Below are 20,383 nucleotides of genomic sequence, written 5' to 3' on the forward strand. Positions count from 1 at the left end.
GAGTGTGGCAATTACTAGTTTTATTCTCTCTTAACTCTGTTTTAAATACCAACTTGAATACTATTAGTACTTTTCCAAAATGCTGCAGAAAACTGTTCCTGGGCTATAAGACTTTGCAGCACAAAATATAGGAGTTGCATGCTACATAATACAGAAAATCTCAGAAATTCCCATCATGCTCAAATCAAAGAGAACCACTTGGATTTATCAAGCCTGTTCACATACTGACATTGTTATGCACTGAAAGTGGTGAATTGTGCTTGTGAATTAACTTGTTCCTATCAAAAGCAGAAAACAAGAAAAAAAGAGATCTTGGTTTAAAAAGGGGGAGAGTGTTTCTTGCATTTGAATGCATAGTAAGATTTGCTTATTAAGTATTTCTGTTTAATCTCAGTGCTAGCAAGAAAGTTCTGCAACTGCAGAAAAACAGACATTTCAGAAAACAGCATTACTGCTTTGCATATGTCTTATCTACACTAGAAATATAGTTTCTCCACCTTAATGTCAGTTTACTTAGGTCTGTTGTATCGCCTCAAGAGTTTCAAGCTACTCTGTAACGATTAGTACTTTTAATTATGTTCTGCAAGGATCACTATGTAGGTGATGACTTATTTGCAGTTCATAGTGATAATGACATTTAAATGATAATGTAATATTCATAAATGAAATAAATAATGACAAAATTGTTCTGAATGCTATAAATATTGCAACTGAGGGAAAACAAAAAATACCAGGATATAAATTACCAAAATTCCTGTTATTCTTGATGTGACAATATGAATACGAAGATGAATGTAGATATGAAATACATTTGGTTACTGATAACTAGGTTGCAGGCAGATTCCAGAGTTTATATAGTTACATGTTTAATTTTGGTTTGAATTTCTGTAAGGCATAAGTGCTGCTAATCATAGTGATTTTGAATGGATGTGCACATCACTGGCAGTTTTGAATGCCAGGTCACTCGAATCCAAAAGAAACACAGTTAACACTGCCTACAGGCAGGGCTGTGAAGCTAATGCAATTTTCTTAGTTTGTAGTTGTAGGAATTTCCAAGAGAACTGATGGAACATGGGGAACTCATCTGGGTCATTCCTTTAGTAGACTGGGTTTCAGTTAATGTATGTGAAATTCGGGGCCAAAATTAGCTGTTTGTTGTCAGAATTTTCTTAACAACTCCAGGTCCTTCTGAAGAAAACTGAACTGAGAAACTTTGAAAATGAAGCCATTTACTTTGGCAACCTTATATAAATTTTGACTCTGTGAAAAAGATATTCATCCTAATTGATGTTGTTTAACACATGAATAATTCTAGCGATTTGTTTTGGTGACTGGGCACTTTTTATTTTTTTAGTGTTATGAACTAAGACAGGAAGCATTGGACATAATTTTTAAACAAATAGAACATCTAAATATATGCAAATATGATAGGAGGGATTTCTTTTCAAGTGAATCAGTACTAAATAGAAAGCATATGTCTAAGCTTTGAGAATGTATTTCTGTTTCTGTAGTTGCAAGGATAAGACTAATTAGGCCTGTTACACAGTAATGCAATTAAATCTTCTGTTCTCAATGTTAAGTAAAATCTGTTTCCCTGCTATGTGTAGAGACTGTGATGAAAAAGGAAATCTTCTCAGTGTTTCTAATCCAGAGTAATTTGGCTGCAGCATCTTTCTCTGGATTAGAAAATGAAGCTCATGTGGCGTTCATTGCCTGGAAAAGGAAAAATGGTAATAGGATGCAGAAGCAACTGTGCTCAAGAGCAAAAAAGTTTTTCCATTACCTAACAGCAGTAACAGCCATTTCTTAGAGACGCTCATTAGAGAACACAGCAAGGCAGAAAAATGGTAAAAGGAAAAAGAATAAATGTATGAATGAAAGACTCAGGATTCCCTAAAAATGCACAGGGCTGTTGCAAACTAGATAAACAGATGCTGTAAATGGCAAACAGATTTAAATAATTATTTCTTCATTTGATCCATATTTATAGGAGATTATAACCGATTGTCCAGCAGAAAAATCAAAATATTTTTTCAATGATCTCAGAAGGAAACATTTACTGTGCTTTTAGCTCATGGCAATGTTGTCTTACTGCGTAAAAACAATGCTGCTGAAGACAAAATAATAACAAATTCTTATTTTCATCTGCCTTGCCAAAGTGTGTGTGTGTGGTTGGAATTTAGGAACTCAGCTGAGAAATCATATTTAACTCAATGGAGAGGGGTACATGGCAAGTGCCTGATTAAACTATAATGAATGACAAAGGTGAAACCATTTCTGTTCCTAGAGCTGGAATGTCTTGTCTGTAAAACTTGACAGACGTGTGGCAAGAAATAAAAAATAAAAAAAATTTAAAAAAGTTTTCATTCTTCACTTAGGGGAAAGTAATCTTCAGTTCAGATGGCTTATGCTTAGTATTTCTGTAAGTACTCAGTTTTCTTACTCAGAACTCTGTAAGAACTGAGACATGTGTTGAATGTTCCCAAATGAAATTTTTGACTTTCAAGGCATTCAGAAGCCAACTACACTAAGTTGCTCTTGGAGAACAGTCTCACACTTTATAGCCTAACACTCATGATGGAGCAGAGGATAGGTTTTAGTTTACATATATAACTTCTCCTTCTGTCCTCAGTGCCTCACTTCACCAGAGAGGACTCCTCAGATGTAGTTTTCCAGCTTCTTTGCAGTGACTTGGCAGCATGCAGGAGCCTGAAGAAAATTTAAGGATGTAACAAACAGTAACTTCTAGGGTTGCTCCTTAACTAACAGCTTGAGGATACACTGCCTCGTCTGTCATCAGAAGGTACGCAAAACATCCTGTGCCCGTTTTGATTGAGCAACTGGTTTATGTCACTATCTCTGTTTAAATTTTCACTGTGTGGAAAAGGCAACAAGCAGAAGGAGGAAGTCATCTTGTTCTCTGGGGTACAATTACTGAATAGACTTTGATCAAAAGACCTTGCCCATCTGCACGAAAGGTTTAAGAAATTTCATTTATGCATCCTCAATCCAATAATCCACATAGAAGGCATTTTCAATATTATGTTATTGACAAGTGTTACACCGGTTTGCTGTATCCCTCAATGTCTTTATGATTAAATCTGGTAGAAGAAAAATCCCATGCCCTTTCCTTTGAAAGGCAGTTAGAAGGGAAGGAGATTTATATCTTTTAAGATAGGAAAAACAAGAAGATGCACCGTAGGACCACTGTTGCAGCTGTAAGCAAAGCAATATGAAATCTCACATTGCCTGTTTTCCAGATGTAAGATCTGATGGTAAGATCTTTCTTGCCTTGGTTTCTGAAGTGAGAAGTTTCACCAGGTGTGGAGAATTTCTGCTCTTCTACTCAACCATTGTACTGTTATGTTGCGCTGATGTAGCAAACCGTCCTCTGCTTCTTAATCACAAAGATCAACCAGTCTGTAATTCAAAACACACACTGCATCACGCTAGGTAAGGGCCAGGCTTTTATTTGTATTAGTATATCAATTCTGGGATGTTATATATTTTAATACTCATTTACTAGCAATAAGTAGAACCATGCATAGAAATAACATGCTAAGCAGGTTATTTCAAGTTCTGAAAGCTGAAGTAACTTTTTGGCTTTGAAGCTGATTGCTAATGCTCTTATCTTTAAGCAAAGTGTAACAGAATCACAGAATTGTAGGGGTTGGAAGGGACCTCCAGAGATCATCGGGTACAACCCACTTACCAAAGCAGTTTCCCTAATGCAGGTTGCCCACCTAGGAATCCAGACAGGTCTTGAATATTTCCAGAGAAGGGAGACTCCACAACCTCCCTGGGCAGCCTGTCCCAGTGCTCCATCACCCTCACCATGAAGAAGTTCTTTCGCATGTTGGTGCAGAACTTCCTGTGATCCTTTTTGTGGCCATTGCCCCTTGTCCTGTCCCCACAGACCACTGAAGAGAAGTTGGCCACATCCCTTTGTCTTCCACACTTCAGGTATTTATAAACATCTGAGATCATTTATTGTACCTGAATAAAAAGTCATGTAGCAAGTTTTGGGGGGGGTGGGGGGACACGACACACGGATGGATGGACGGACATAGTATTAGAGCCACAGAGAGAAGCTGAATACACACCAGGTAGTAATACGTGATTCTTATTTATACCGCATTGGCAGTGGAGATAAGCAAGGTATGAATTTGTATCTACATAACAGATATTGTATTGTTGCAGTCACAATCCTGCGACAACACCACTGAAAAAGATACTGGCAGGGGAAATGAAATTAATCCATTAATTAACATTAAACATAACTAATTAACATTAACTTCACTTTGCCAGACCACTATTGAATTATTTTTATACTGACATTACATTAGTAGGGTCATTTAACCACAGACATCTTCTTTCTTTTGCCAGACAACTAGTTCTAAGTTAGAATCCTAAACCTAGCCTCGGAAACACCTTTCCCTAAGCCAGCAGCACGGTCTAACATGCCCATGTAACCTCTCATATGATTGTTTTAAGACATGTGATAAAAGCTAATAACAAGGAATAAACTGATTGTTCTGAGGCATTTGACAAAGATCAATAAGAAGAAATAAATAAAAAAAAACAACCACCACACATGCAAAAATAAATGAGAACCTGTAGTCAGCCTTATTAGATGGCAAATTCTGCTGACTACTGTGATAGAGAACTATTAGGCAGAAAACCTAGCACATGGATAATTTCACTAGTATCAATAGAATTTTGTTTATAACTGAGTTGATTTTTGCTCTCTAGTATGTAATATACACAGATTAAGTGCTAATGGAGAGCTTACTGCTGCATTAGACTAAAGGTTACCGAGAAGCTTACATTCAGCAAAAGAATTCACAATTGGGTAGTGAAGTTCTTCAGCTTCTGCAATGAATGAAGTTATGCTAAATCAAAAAAAGCGAGCACCCTGTTAAGAATTTCTTCTGAAGAAATAAGTGGCAAGTATTGAATAGGATCTTTTTTCTCTTGCCTTGAATACAAAATGGTAGCTCATTTAGAAGCAATTGGACCAGGTGAGTTGACACTTGAGTCCACCTGCAAAGACAGAGAAAATGTCTTTCATATGGATGTAACAAACACTTCTGTTACTGCAAACAGACATAATGAATTTCTCGAAACACTGGAAGACCACAAATACAGAACAGTAATAAAAAATAAATTTGATCTTCAGTACTATCCATCCTTCTTTCTCAGGCAATTTTATAAGATCATTTGAGCCACTATCTGCCCTCACAGCATTTGTATTTAATTAATGTCGTTTTTTCAAGTAATGTTTTATGCAACTTAAACATGCATATCCTCCTTAACTTTCTTTTAATGTACTGGTTGAGCTAGGGAAAATACGTACATAAAGCTGATGTCAGCACAACAGAGAAGGTCATGTAGATGCTTTTGGCTCTCACCCCCAGGATTAATTTGTTGCCGTGTCATCAAAATTAACAGTGGAAAAAAATACATTATTCAATCAGGAAATTATACTACTAGTGCTGAATGAATCTCCTCAAATTTATTACATACATGGATTTAACGGTATTTTTTTTTTTCAAAGATTCTGTTCAGCCAGGATTAAAATATACATATATGGAAACTTGCTTCCGCTTGCAGGTCCACATGTAATTGCTTTTCATCTCATGAACTGCTTGATATTCTGAAGAAAACACATGATATGTAGAATGTTTTCATTTTGAAAATCATCCATCAATCTTACAGTAACAAACAAAATATGTCTCTCTAAATACTGTAACACATTTATATTGCTTTAGCCTTACATTGCACTAAATCTTTGTTGTCCTACACACTGAATTCACACCAGTAGATCATCAGCTGGTCATTTTGTTAGCTAAGCAGCACTTCATCTCTTAGGTCATTGTCAGCCTGAAAGTTAATTACACTATTGTGGTATTATATTTCTGGTATTTGGGCCTCATAAAAACATAGGGGCAAAAGCAAAGCTAGAGTTTCTGTTCCAAAAGAAGGACAGATCACTCACATTTAACGATTCTCAAATCAATATCTGCTGTTTATTTCTGTGGGAGTCCTGACATGAGTAATGCTGGTGAACAGTGCAAGTACTTGAAGAAATACAGCTAAAATACCACACACAAATTAGTGCCACCTTCTGAATCTTTACCAAACTACAGGTATCAGAAAATACCATGTAATCCTGAAATAATAGTTTTCCAGGAAAAATATCAAATATGGACACAAAACAGAAAAAGGTTCTGTTCAGTAAATTTTTTTAGAATCAGTTACACCACTATATTTTGATTTCTGTCTTAAAATAAGAGCTTTCATTCTGACATGGTTTTTAAGGATTTCAGGAAAAGCAATAGTAATTAGGAGCCAGAGCAATTGCATCCACATAGAGCATATCCTTGCTTTACACTCCCTTATAGCTCCTGACTCTAATGAGTACAGCCATCATACTTCATTTTTTTCCTTTGAGTAAATCTAGCAAAAGTGAACATAAATTACTAACTGGTTTACTGTACTGACCTACTCACTTAAATTAAGAAGTTTTCAGATTCTTAAAAGCAATAAGATTTTTGCTGCAGCAAACAAGCAAAAAGTCATTCTCCCCAAAGAAACACATTTGTAAAGTGTACCAGGTGTAAGGAGTTAGATATGATGGCACAGCTGCGGGAGCTAGAGCTTGTTTGGGGCTGGAGAATGGTGCAGCTTGTACAAAACAAGTACTTGAACAAAAAAAGGTGTAGTGTGAGAGGGAAAAACAAAGTATTGCCTAGTGATTTGTGAATAACTTATTTGTCCTCAGTACTACTAGGGTGATGTAGTAGCGGATACCTTCTAGTTTGAGTTACTCCAAATCCTAGCTGTCCTGGAAAGAAAATGGACTGGCTTGCTTCTGGAAAGCAAGTCACCACACCGGTGCTAGTGACTACAACTAAGCCCTCCTGCTCTGTGAGCAGGGCAGCAGAATTTGTGTAGTTATTAACGCTTTCTAGTTCAGCCTGCTCCTAAACTGAGACATATACAAAAAGGACTGAAGGGTGATGAGCTAGTCGTTACTAAGGAGTCCTTTTTTAAAGTGTCTGATATTATGATTGTATGTACTTTTCTGCTTGCATTGATTCACTTTTTTGTTTCCTTTGTTTGGCCTTTAAAAGTAACGTTTTTAATAAGTACTAAGTGGTGGTTATTTTGTTTGTAGGTCCTGCTGGTTGCATTGGATTTTTTTCCATTCTTGCAAGTTAGAACCCTGATAGGTTACTCAGAAGTCCTTACTGTATGAGAAGATGGGAGAGAGGCAACAAGGTTAGTAGCTTGATCAGTATCTTTTTTTTTTTTTTTTTAAATGCTGTGTTTCACTGTGTTTTGCAAGCGTTGCCTTTATAGTTTTGAGAGCTTCAGCATGCAGAATGACTGAACTTCATTTCCTGTGTAGTGTCACAACTGATAGTATGATAGCATTCACACTAAAAATCAAAATATGCTGAGGTGATTTAGAAAACCTGGAAGTACAGGATAAAGTTGCTATTTTATCAAACTAAAAAAAAAAAAAAATTAAAAGTCTATCTGTTACATGCACAAAGAGACCAAACAAAATTATCACAAGTTTTTACTTTTTTTTTTTTTTTTCTTTATTATCATTCTTTCCCACTTGGTAACCTATTACATTACTGTCCAGATAACTAAGTTGTGTAAAATTTTGCTGATGATAGTAATAGTGTGGTGAGCCTCTTCTTTGTGGTTGTAGTTGTCTCAGTCCAGATGAGAGAACAAGATGTTGGCCTTCAGGCTGTTTCCTGAGTTTCTGATGGGTATGGAAGTATGAGATGAATTTAAGTTCTTGTAGATAAATCAGTGTGTCCAATTTAGCTACCCTATTGTGAGAGATAACTTTTTTTATTTTCTTACTTTGTTTTCCTCAGAATGCCTTTTTTTTTTTTTTTTTTAAGCTCTCTGAAGTCTTTGTCTTTTAAGTCTGTGATAATGACTATTTCTAAGGAAAAGGTTCAAGTGCAAGGATTCTTTAATCTTTTGGATACACGCAGCTGGTTATCACTAGTTGCCTTGTCATGTTGACACTTGTTTTGTACTTGTTGAGAAAGCTTAGTTTAGAATCTACCACTGCCTCATTGAACAATTAATTTAGAAGTAATGAAATACTGCTGCAGTAGAACATAGAGATTTAAGCTGTATAAAATTTAATGTGTGTGTAAAACTGTGTCACAATTCTATACTGTTGCTTCTGTGTTGTTTTCTTTATGATACAATAAACTTTGAAACCAGAAGGAGCTATTATTCAGGTAAATAAATAAGATGAGAAACTTTCTTGGCGATGAGTGATACTTCATACAGTTGCTACATGTGCAATTAACCTTTTACTAACTTGCCTCTAGGATGCATGCCTAAGGTTTTGAACTGAGAAACTGAATGTAGACTTTATCACAGTATGGGTTTTCTTGGCTTACATGATTTACTCTGCTGAGTGTAAATGTATAAGAAAAGAGTTAAACATGTTGCTCATATTTTGCAGGATTTATCTTACTTCACAAAACATGTTCTAAATCATTTGTTTTTGTATTTTGCCTCAGCTGAACAAGGGTCACATATGTGGTCATAAAAGCATGTAAACAGGAACCTGTTTTTTTTTTTTTTTTTTTTTTTTTTTTTTTTTTTTTAAGCTGATCTGTAAATAGACTTAGAAATCATAGTAATACATTTTCTTAAAGTAGTAGTTAAAAAAGAACAACTTCTTGACCTGATTGTAGAAGACTAAAAAATTATTGTAGTTTCTTCATTTTATGACTATTAGTATAGGGGTCCTATGCAGCAATTACTTGTTATAAATAGATATTTTTGTGGATGCGAAGATGTATTAGAAATGTAGTGTTTCTTTGAAACAACCTAGCAGTGTATCTATATCAGACAATTATCGCAGATTTTCAAAATTTCTGGCTTTGGTAAAGCAAAGATATTCCAACATGGTGTAATGGATCTTACTGTGCAGGCACAGTGAAAACAGTCATGATTTGGCCAATTATGTTATGCTACTATCTCCTGATGTCGTAGCTTATGAAGCTGTTTATAGGCTTCTCATTGACACTGGTCATATAGGAGGGTACAGGTTTCTTTCTTTTTTTTTTTTTTTTTTTTTTTTTTCCTTTTCTCTAATCAGGCAGTCATTGCTTTCTGGAGACCAAGACTGAACAGACTTGGCATTCTATATCTAGGTGGCTGTTACAAGGTGTATGATTTTCTGTTTACTCTGTTTTGGTATGTGCCCTTTTATATACTTTTATTCTCATTTTTTCACAGGCTTCTGTTGTCTTTTCCATGCTTAAATATATCTGCTTTGCCATATATTCTGGATAATACAAAACATTTATGTTTATCATGAAATTAATACTGAGTCATATGAGAATTGTAATCTCATTCTTGAGTACATGAACCTGAAATCTTATCTGCTGTAACAATGAAAAGGTGAAGTTACAATGAAACATCCTTGTTGATGCTGAGCTAGGGTTTCTAACTTTCTTTGTATCAGAGCTGAATATTATAGAAAGAGAAAATGTTGCTCTGTTATTTCTCTAGACAATTCAAGGTCCAGCCTCAACAATTCAGAGATATTTTTGAGTAACACTGTGAGGTTCATTAAAACTAAGAGATCTCTGTATAGCTCGTTATAGTAGACTGCTGTTCTCATATGGGGGATTTTTTGTATTTTACACATAAAATAATGCTGAAGTTGATAATGGACCTAGAGAATTGCACTGCATAGCCTCTGCCTCATGTTTTGTCCAGTCTGTGAAACTAAGGGTTCAGGGTCCTGTGAGAGGAGTTCTGATACATACACACAGTTACTGTTGAGCAAGGAATTTAATTTTCTGACCTTTGAATAGCTCTCTTTGCATCCTAAACTGTCATTTTATGTAACTGTGTTATAGGAATAGGTCATTTTTCATGAAGTTAGGACTCATTAATTCTGTTAAGTGCAGTGATGTGTGAGATGACGGCAGTATTCCATGCCAAGTAGTATATGAATTCTGAGAGAGGGATGCTGCAGCATTATTTGATGTCCAAAGCCATTTTTTAATTAGAAAGCAGAGCAGTAATGATACATGATTGTTTTGACCAAGGAGTTGATAGATTGGGCCTAGCATCACTGGCAGCACAGAGTGTAGAATACAAATGGTTAAGGTTGAAAGAGACCTCTGGAGGTCATTTGCTCCAACCCCCCTGCTCAAGCAAAGACACCCACAGCAGGTTACTCATGTCCATGTCCATGTGGCTTTTGAAGATCTCCAAAGAGGGAAACTCTACGGTGTTTCTGAGCATCCTGTGCCAATACTCTGTTACCCCACGTTAAAGCACCTCCTGATACTTAGAGCTTGTGTTCCAGTTTGTACCCATTACCTCTTATCCTGGCACTGAAAAGAGTCTGTCTGGTGTCTTTGCACATTCCCTGTAGGTATTTATACATATTTATGAGATCCCCCCTGAGCCTCACTTTCATCAGGATGAAAAGTCCTGGTTCCCTCAGCCTGCCCTTGTAGGAGAGGTGTTCCAGTCCCTTGATCATCTTGGTGAGTTGGACTCTTTCCAGTAGTTCCACAGCAGAGGTAAAAAAAAAAAAAAAAAAAAAAAAAAAAAAAAAAAAAGTGTAATAGAGGTAAATGTCCATAGTGGAGGTAAAATAGCAGAGGTAAAATTCTGATATTTGTCTTCTTACAGTGTCTTCTCAAATTCTGTAAACCTTATGAAAGCTTGCTAATAAGCAGATGCTAGCTACATGCTGGATTTCTCTACTGCTTTTTTTTCTTTTTCTTTTTTTTTTCTTTTTTTTTTTTTTGTTAGAGATTCCTACCTATACAGTAGTTTTATTTGCTTGCATGCCACTTTACCAGTTGGACAATAAACAATGGTTCATGTGCTTTAATTTGGAAAAGTACTAAAGCACTTCTTGTATCTTTTTCCCCATCCTCAATCAGAAATTGAATTATGTTCTGATAGTGAATGTGTTCATTGAAGAAATCAGTATTAATTCATGTTAAATGTTAACACAAACTCTCAACAGTCTTCAAATCACATAACCACTATGAGCACTCTTCTAGATTCACAAATCCTTTAGGTTAAATTGAAAAAAAAGAACACCACCAAAAAAAAAAAAAAAAACAAAAACAAAAACCACACAACTTTTTCAATGTCAGATGATACTTTTTAATTCTTGTTACTTCAATATATTCCTTTAAATCCTTGAAAGAGATAGACACTATAAAGTATTTCACTTTAAGTTTAAAAACATGAGATTAATTTCAGGGCTGCCATCTTTGTAACTTTCCTTGCGAATATAAAACATTTTTACTAAACCTGAAATGTATTTTCCAAAACAAAGAATATGGCTAATTGCTGGGGTGGGCCTCACTGTTGAAGTGTTGCAGTTTATGCAATACTTAAAAGGCATTCCAAAATTCATTTTATTGAATAGAAGTTATGGTCCTCTCTGAGTTTAAAAAAAAAAAAAAAAAAAAAAAAAACAATTTCAGCAATTGCCTTGTGTGACTTCACTTCTCCTTCCTTGGATAATGACATCAGAGATTTTTTTGTGATACTCAAGGGGGATGTCCCTTAGGGAATTTCCTGTATCAGAAAGCAAGTAGATGGATAAATCTGTAGAGCAGAGTACAAGCAGGTTTCTTGAAAATATGCTGACTCAATGTCTTTTAAATTCTTGGTTTGTCTTTTTATATGCCTGAAAAATACTTGAGAACCAATCAGAAAATACATCCCTCAAGGGAAGCAGAGATTTTGCATCTGAAGTAAAGTGGATGAAGTAAGAAGGCAGAAGGTGACTCATCCATTCGTGCATGTCACAAACTCACTGTAGATTAGCTTTGCCTTTTTTCTTAAGTGTTAGAAAAATGCAGTCTTCTGGAAGGCATACTTTTGTTTGCCTAAATGTTACAGGTTAAATGCAAGAATCATCTTTTAAAGACTAATTTTTACATTGTGTGTAGTAGAACAGCTACTTATGTCCTTCAAAGTCCTTAAATTTGTGTTGATGTGAAAAGGATTAAATCTTTCAACAGGGAAATAAATAAAGAAATGCTGATAAACCAATTAAAAACAGCATGTAGGGATTTCTTTAGAAGGTCTATGTATTATGGCATAAAAATGTCATTAAGCACAGTATGGAACTGCAAATGGAAATAGTTCTGCGGTAGCACAATAATAGAGAAGTAGTTGGAATTAAAGTGGGTGAAGAACACAGATTAGTCCTCCTGGAAGAGTAAGGAAAAAATTGATACATTCAAAGCTATAAGGGAATAATGGAAAAGTACTGTGTTTCACCTGATGCAGTAATCCTGAAGGAAAAATATTTCTCAAAAGTGTGTTTTTGACATACTTTGTTAGACCTCTTGCTAATAGAATTGAGAGGTGACCCTGTTCTTGCATAGTTCAGCAAGTCTTTGTTCATATGTGCAAGTCTGAAGCTGTGAAATAGTTGGATGAAATGTAAATATCAGTAAGTGGCATTGAAAGAGCAATTCAAAAATTCAAACAAAATATGTGTCCTTTAGCTGAATTAAGCTCTGGATCTAAATTTGGAGAGTGGCTTTCTTGTTTAAATGGAGAAATAAGCTTTCAGTGCCAAATTCTTTTGAAGTTCAGGTAAGTTCAGATCATCTAAGTCATGCAGCTGTAAAAATTTTATGAGTAATAACATAAGAAGGATGGATAATATAAGAAAGTGGTGCTTACAAAAGTGATAAAAGGTACTATCCTTGCCCCTTAGATTTTGCAATCAAAATTAAACCGACATGACTTACTGATATTAAATATTTCCAGTGTAGATCTGAGCACAGAAGTGGCTGGTAGAGGTGTGGTTTTTGTTTGTTTGTTTTCTAGTCTGCTATCTTTCAAATAGCCACAGAAAAGTGAAGGTAAAGAGGATTAAGGGAAGAATGCTTATACTTACCTATGTCAGTTTGTAAGTGGTTCAAATATCAAGCCTAGCCCATTTTATTTTGACAGGATTACTTCCATGCAGTTAATTTTCCTATCTACCCTTCATGCTACAAGCATGCTGTATTATGATGATGTAGATGTCACTGTAATTCTAAAGCTGTAGAAGGACCCATCCTTCAGTGTTAGTGAGTTGTTGGCTTAGAGTGGAAAGACTGAAATATCTTTATCAGCTGATCCTTCAGCTAATTGTTCTTCCACTTCAGAACACTTCTAAGTATAAGTTCTGCACTGGCAAATACATTTAATGACTTTGTTACTGCTGAAATGCCAAAGCTTTCTTTAATATCCCCTTTAGTGACTGATTTTACTTTTTCACACTGTGTATGATACACTTGAAAGGAAAACTGCAACTGTGAATCCTTGTCATCATTCTCCAATGGCTGAGGGAGGGTTTAGCTAGTTGTCACCTTGCTTTCCTGTGTCAACTCACCTTGCTTTCCTGTGTTGCTCTGCATAACAAGGCAGAGCTTGTTAATACCATGAATTCTCTTCTCCATTATCCAGGTAGTAAAGCATATAGTTTCCAATGGCCTTTATTTCTGGGTTTTGGAGGACAAGAATTTGTCTTCCGGTGTTCCTTCTCCTGACCTTTGAATTAATAGTTTTGTCCCCCTTTTTCCCTTTCTTTTGGGTGGGTGGGGAAGGTGTTGGGACAAAGACCCATCTATGATCATTTGGGAAGGAAAAAAATGAGAAGTGGAAGAATCATGAAGAAACTTGCCACAGCAAAAAAGATTAGTGCTCTGGAAACAGTTAAAATACATCTGTACTTCAGCAGCTTATTAGAAAACTACAGTTCTTCATGAAAAATTCCAGATAAATTAAAAAAAAAAAAGAAAAAAGTGAATCAGCCCTCCTTGGGTTCTTTGTTGCTAAGCCCTTAACTGTCTAGCAATATTTTTAATTTATAATATTTCTCATATTTGTGGGGGGTGACTATAAGATGGACTTGAAGTTTAAATCTTAGTTGGAATTTTCAGTTTTGAAATCAATAAACAATCATTTGTTCTTTTACTTCTTTTGAAGCTGTAGCAAATTATTGAGGTAATTCTCTGTTAAAAGTATTCCAAAATGCCTGATAACTCAGAGTAAGGATTGGTATTACTGTGCAGTGAAGGTAGATGGAATATGGGCAAAGCAGATGTCAGCAAGTACAGGTTGATTGCTCTTTCTCTCTCCCTCCCTCTATCTTCACTTGCCCCTTCCTTCTTTGAGGTAGTGCTGACTATAGTTCTAAACCAAGTATGTCCTCAAATTGTGGCATGCATTTCTCTGGAACATTTATAAGTCCAATTGAGTAACAAAAGTAATGTGATTACAGTAATGATGACAAAAATTATATCTCTGTATAGTTGTCTAAATAAGTAGCATATTTGATATGGAAAAGTACCTCTATCATTACTTGATCTATGCTCAAAGAACCATAGTTATCTATAGGAAATACTTGAGTACCACTCCATTTCTATACATTTTCTGTTTATAAAATTTGAAGTATATGTAATTTTATTTTATTTTTTTCTTCTCATGTATGCTTTTGCATTTTGTATTGCTAGGGAAATTGTGTAAAAGGAAAACCTGTATTTCTTAACCAGTATCTTACTTTTTCCTTTGAAATCCTTTTTCCCAGAGATGACATTGAAATAATCAAGGGCTTTATTTCAGATAACATCCCAATTACTCAACAGTATTCCTTTCTTTTAATTCAACAAGTCAGACTTTTCACCATGCAAAATAGCATCTCGGATTATTTCTGAAAGAACATATGCTCTAAACAGTGACTTATGAAGGATAACTTAAAATGTTTTAGTTAATATGTGCATGTACCTATCGCACAAAATATTAAACAGAGGAGACATAATACTTTAATTTTGTACTCTTTATTGTTTTAAAGACTGTAGAAGGGCTCCTTTACTTTTAAATTAGTATTAGATGCTTTTAGAGCTGAAGTGGTAGCAAGAGCCTAAGCTTCCCTTCACTGTTTTCCAGATATGAACTAAATAATGAGCTAATAATAATGAGCTAAAATAACCCAGCAAGCCATTACGTTGTTTTTTTTTGTTGTTGTTGTTTGTTTGTTTTTACACCCAGTTGTTTTATTGCTTGGATGCAATAAAACGTATCTTTGTTAGTGCTTTCATTAGTAGTATCTCATATATGAGTTTTCTTTGTCACCAAACTGGACAAATATTTCACTGATGAATTCTACAGTTAGCAGCAAATTGTGTTTTTCTTGAGCATAAACTGACAGAGGGAAATCGGGTAACTTTGCATCTGGCCATCTGCTGGGGATCAGACAATACTCTTGATTCATATTATTATTCTGTCTTGTTAATGTCTGGAGAACAGTCTGCTTTGTGTTTTCCATACACAGAAAATAAGCCCTCTGTTTTTGGTCAGGAAAGCGTAGTTTGGAATAAGGGATACCAATAGGAAATGAAATTGGGAAATATTGATATCCAAACAAGGGTGAGCTGGTAAAAGGATGTACTTTTAATCTTTTAAGACCAAACCTCATAGTAAAATTGCAGAATTCTGTACATTACAGAAACTTCTCTAAATATATCAGAATTTCTAAATGGTCTGTATTTGTTATGATGCATTTAGATGCCACTGTCTAGAGGTTAGTTTTGCATGAGACATACAGTGAAAATGCCACTCTTCTACTGTAGTTAAAGTTAGAGGTAGCCTTAATTAAAAAACAATGTGTGCTCAGTGCCTTCATCATCCCAATGTCATCTTTCATTGGGGGCTGGGATTTAATAAGCAGAACACATTGTCAAACTTGAAGTGAATATGCTTTCATTTTATGAAAGAATGCTTTTTTTTAATTTTATTTTGTGAGCTTTACTAGACCTATTTTTCCACTTATGTGTCAAAAGAGCTGAAGATTGTGAAGCCTGCACAGTTTAACTCTTTGTGAGAATGTGCGAAGAGTAATTAAGCACAAAGGGGAAGATACGAAGGAAAATCGGTTTTCTGTTCAGTTTGATTGGCAACGTAGGTATTGGGACCTGACTTTGCTCTAAGTTTCCATTGAGAGATTATCAGAAATTTTGAAAAGGAATGACATCAGAGATTTGGGTCCAAGCAGTTAGAAGATTGCTTTTGTTTGATGTGAGAATGTAAAAAGGAAGAACTAAAATAAGCTGCTTTGCGTACCCCATATCACTTTTTCTCCCTGCCTTGTTTCTTTCACTAGTTTCTAAATAATATTTAAGGTATAGTCTCTCAGTCACTTGAAAAAAAGTTGTTTTTTTTTTTTTCTTTTTTTTTTTTTTTTTCTGAAAGTGAATGGATCCGAAGCTCTGGCTTATCTTTCTTGTTTCCCCATGACACCTAGATGCAAATAAATTTGCCCTTGGATTTTAGTGCTGCCACAGGAATTTTCTTCTTTTATTTTTTTTGGTGGCTACAGCCAGTTCAACTGGGCTGTTGCTGTTCTAAACTTCACAGTGTATTCAGGGGAGCAAATGATGCTCTCACTGTCAGCAGCTGCAAGTTTTACTAGTAGTCAGAGTGAAAATAAAAGAACTGCTGAAGATAGTATTAAACTCGGCATTTCTCCCTGGAGCCTATTTCTGCAATGGTACAAGTCTACCAAATAGGTCTAAATTTCTAAGAGAGGCTCAAATGAGGTGGGCTGTCATATCTATTTTAATAAATGTTTGAAACTGCCTTGGAACAAAACCAAGATTTTCAGAATTGTCTTATGTTCCATTTGACACAAAATTCATAGATAACTGTTTTTCTCATCTCATTTTGTTTAGAAATGCCATCCTGAACCTTGTGCACAGTATTTTTCTTCAAATTGGAGCTTTCAGAAAACATTAAGATTCTACTGAAGCAATTTTGAGTATGTCTGTTTGTTTGTGGGGTGGAAGGCTAGAGGAAATGTTTTTGAATGCTTTTGAGCAGCTGTAAACTGATTCCTATGAACTACCAATTCCTGAGTCCTAGTGTTCTGATTAGGAGGAATTCATCTGTGGAATCTATGGCTCTTCTAACATATGTATAGAAAAGGAAATAAAGAAGTTCAATGAATGACTGTTCTTTTCAAAGGGGTCAATAAGGTAACAGGAACATATTAATTGTAAATACTTCATAACACCTCTAAAACCACATATTTTTTTAGAATCTAAGCATAAGCAATTTTGTTTTCTTAGTTATTTTCCAGGTTCAGTGTAGTATGTGGGTATTCAGGAGAGAGAAAATCCCTCTTAAAAACAAACAACCAAAAAAAATAAAAAACACACAGAAAAAGTGACACAGCCAAAACAATATTTTTTTGTTGGGAGATATTAGTATTCCAAGCTACTTCAGAAGGATATTGCTGTTTTCCTTTTGTCACCTATGCAAGACAGTCAGTGGCAGAACACCATTTGTCCCACCTGAAGTCCAACTTTGTCATATGGAGTTGTATTGGTGATGGCAAAGATTAAACAAGTTCAGTGGGTTGTCATTGTTCCAGTGAAACATAGTCTTTTGCTAAGGCTTCTCTCAGTTACAGTTTGGGAAAGCAGCTTGCTTCATATTCTGTTTTTACAGCTTTGAATCTCTATCTTGTTTTACATGGTGATGTATACTTAATTATCATTGTTTTGTTTTGTTTTTTTAAATAAATCCCATGATGAGACATTAAAAAAATATTCTCTTCAAGGACTCTCTACCCTTGAGGGAGTCAATAGCTCCTCCTAATGTAGTGTTATCTGCAAATTTATTTAGTATGCATTTGAGTTTCATCCAGATTATTTATAAAAACAGTAATGAGAACTGGCCCTAAAATGGAGCTCTGCAGTACCCAACCAGTGACTGGCTGCTGGCCTGTTGTAAGCCTGTCACTGAGTGTTAGTACATCTAGTTGGTCTAATGAAAAAATTCCTGTGCAACAGCAGTGTATATTTATGTGGGTGTGACAGAAAGCAAGCTCACTTTCTGTGGAGCATCTGAAATATGGAAATGAGATACTGAAGTGAATGGTCTATTGACTTATTCTCATGCAGTACATTAGTAATGAACTTCACTTTTTATAGCTGGAACAACTCCAGGCAGCTAAGGCTGGGGTTTGTTTTTATTTTTTATGTAAGCTTATATATGATATGTATAAATATATACATAAAAGGCTAAGAGATTGATGGTTAAGAGCGTAGGCTTTTTATTGGAAAATGGAGACAGATATACTTATCTATATTTGATATTTTAAGGACTTTCTTGGGAGTCTTCATCTGTTCAGATTAGTACTACCTCTTCCAATATTTATATATTGAGCAAATAAGCAGTGTCAAGTGTTCTAGACAAATGTAATACTGCCTGGATCTAGCAAATACCTTCTTTAAACAAACATGTTTTTCAACTGAGAAGATTCTTTACGGAAAAAAACAGCAATGCTTTCTTTGCAAATACTGAAGCTTCAAAAAGTGTTGTAAACTGTAGCTTATATTTTAACATCAAAGAGTTACAGTTTGGGTTTACTGTGGGAACTGATATGCCCACCTCTCTACAAATAATTGCCTTGTACACTGACGTGCCTGTAGGCTATGGTCAAAACATTTACTTAAATAAACATAGGTATTCCATTTCAGTTCTTGTAATGTTTTCATTAGACACACTGCATATTTCTGGCCTAACAGCATCTGAATGAAATCTTACATGTAGAATTATAATTTACTGTGATAAATAGGAGGTTTTGTTTTCAGAGATCAGAGGCTCTTCTCACATCATGAGCTGGCTGATGCAAACATCTTGCAGTTGTAAGCAGCTAGGCTCCTGCCTAGTCCCCAGCTTTTACTTTTCCACAGTAAGGAGCTGACTCCATGCTTGCTTGCTTCGTTTTTAAATCTGCAAGACAGTCTGTCCAGGCATGAATAAGGGAGAGTCTTAGTAGCTCATTTTGTCATGTGGAAGTTTTTGCATTATATTTTCATTGCCTGTTTCAATACCTGTTTTTTTCCTCAGTGTTTTACAGTTATTTACTAAGCAAGAGAGAAGGGATGCCACAGAATATAATTTCCTTTATTTCAGTGATGTTTGTTAATTGTGATGTGCAAAACCTAGATTTTAATTGTAATTACTGTGTGTGAACATGGGAAGAGAATCACAAAAGCAGGCATGCGGTAGAAGTAAGCTTACTCTTTCTAAAACTGAACAGTGGCTGCTGATGTATCTGATTTCCCTAGCCAGTGTGACATTGATTGTCCCATTATTTGATAGCTATATCATGGAACTAGAGGACTCCTTATGATGCTTCAGGGTAAAATAAAGCAGTTTAGGAATGGTGTCATTATTCTCCTCTCTCCCACGCTGCTTAACTCTGGTAGGACTGTAACAACTGAACCTTCATTGAAGATTTTGACAGGACAATCATCTGTAAATGGAAAATGGGCATACTTTAAATTCTGACAATATAAGAAAACTGCCAACCTAAATAATGAAGAGGGTCACGCATTGTCAGTATTGCAATAACATTCATATTCTGTGGCAGTCAAGTTGCTGTCTATGGCAGTATAGGTATAGTTTTCTTATGGAGCTATGGGCTTTTCATACTTATTTTTATGACACTTAGGGGGAAATGAGGCATGTAAGAAGGCCTTTCTGTATGGTCTGGTCCTACCATGTTTTTTTCTTAGACTAGTGCCTGTTCTTCCAGAAGTTATTCTAAGGTAAAGAGAACAAAATGTCTATAACTTGTTTATTGATTTGTACATACAGCTGGTAAAGAAATGGTCTTCTCATTTCAGGAGGTAAAAATAAGACTTCATTTTTTGAACAATGAGAAAATATGGAAGGCTTAAAAATTCACAGCAGAGATGCACAACATCTCTTCTCAAAATTGCAAAGCTTATTAATTTATTTTGGACACTGAAATCTGTGCTGGAGTCTAGCAGCCCCAGCAACAAAAGACAGAAGCAACCATGTTTCACATCTGTTCTGTGCCTTCTTACCTCTGAATACCAGTGGAATAAATGAGCAGATTCTTCAAATGGTTAAGTTAAAACTGGACTTCAGTGCTGTTATTCAGAAAAGCACGATCACAGAAAGCTTTTCAGTCTTTCAGACCAACATATCCACAGCTGATGCCCCTAACAGGGGAAGGTTTTAGGAAACAAGAATTTCTTTTAGCCCCATGCCTCTGAAAAGCACTTAATTCTTTAGCTTCTCATTTTCTTTCTCTAGGGAACTTGTATTATAAAACAGAAGAAAAACAACAACAACAACAAAAATCTCCAGAGCCTTTGAGTGCTCTGTTTCCTTCATGCTTGATGCAGAGGATTATGCTGTGAACTCACAATGATTGCATCTGGATTTATACTTCTGTATTTTTTATATTTTAGTTTTGATTGCAGTATTGACTTCCATCTGATCAAAGTCTCAGTCACACTGTTAG

The 20,383-nt window shown here is 35.4% G+C and overlaps 2 long non-coding RNA genes across 2 annotated transcripts in view; one reads left to right on the forward strand and one right to left on the reverse strand.

Annotated features, from left to right (window-relative positions):
* Window positions 1-975: 975 nt before the first annotated feature.
* LOC137858022 (uncharacterized) lies at window positions 976-6,645 on the reverse strand. The gene is made up of 3 exons (XR_011097487.1): window positions 6,505-6,645; window positions 4,828-5,043; window positions 976-3,420 (listed from the first exon to the last, which is right to left on the reverse strand). It is a non-coding gene; the product is annotated as an uncharacterized lncRNA (long non-coding RNA).
* Window positions 6,646-6,658: 13 nt separating this feature from the next.
* The window catches only part of LOC137858021 (uncharacterized), a 52,617-nt gene continuing 38,892 nt past the window's right edge, over window positions 6,659-20,383 (forward strand). Inside the window, exons 1-2 of the long non-coding RNA XR_011097486.1 lie at window positions 6,659-7,075; window positions 7,181-7,284. This is a non-coding gene — a long non-coding RNA (uncharacterized lncRNA). The remainder of the gene's footprint in view (window positions 7,076-7,180; window positions 7,285-20,383) is intronic.

The sequence above is a fragment of the Anas acuta genome, chromosome 5 (genome assembly GCF_963932015.1).
Source record: "Anas acuta chromosome 5, bAnaAcu1.1, whole genome shotgun sequence".
NCBI lineage: Eukaryota > Metazoa > Chordata > Aves > Anseriformes > Anatidae > Anas > Anas acuta.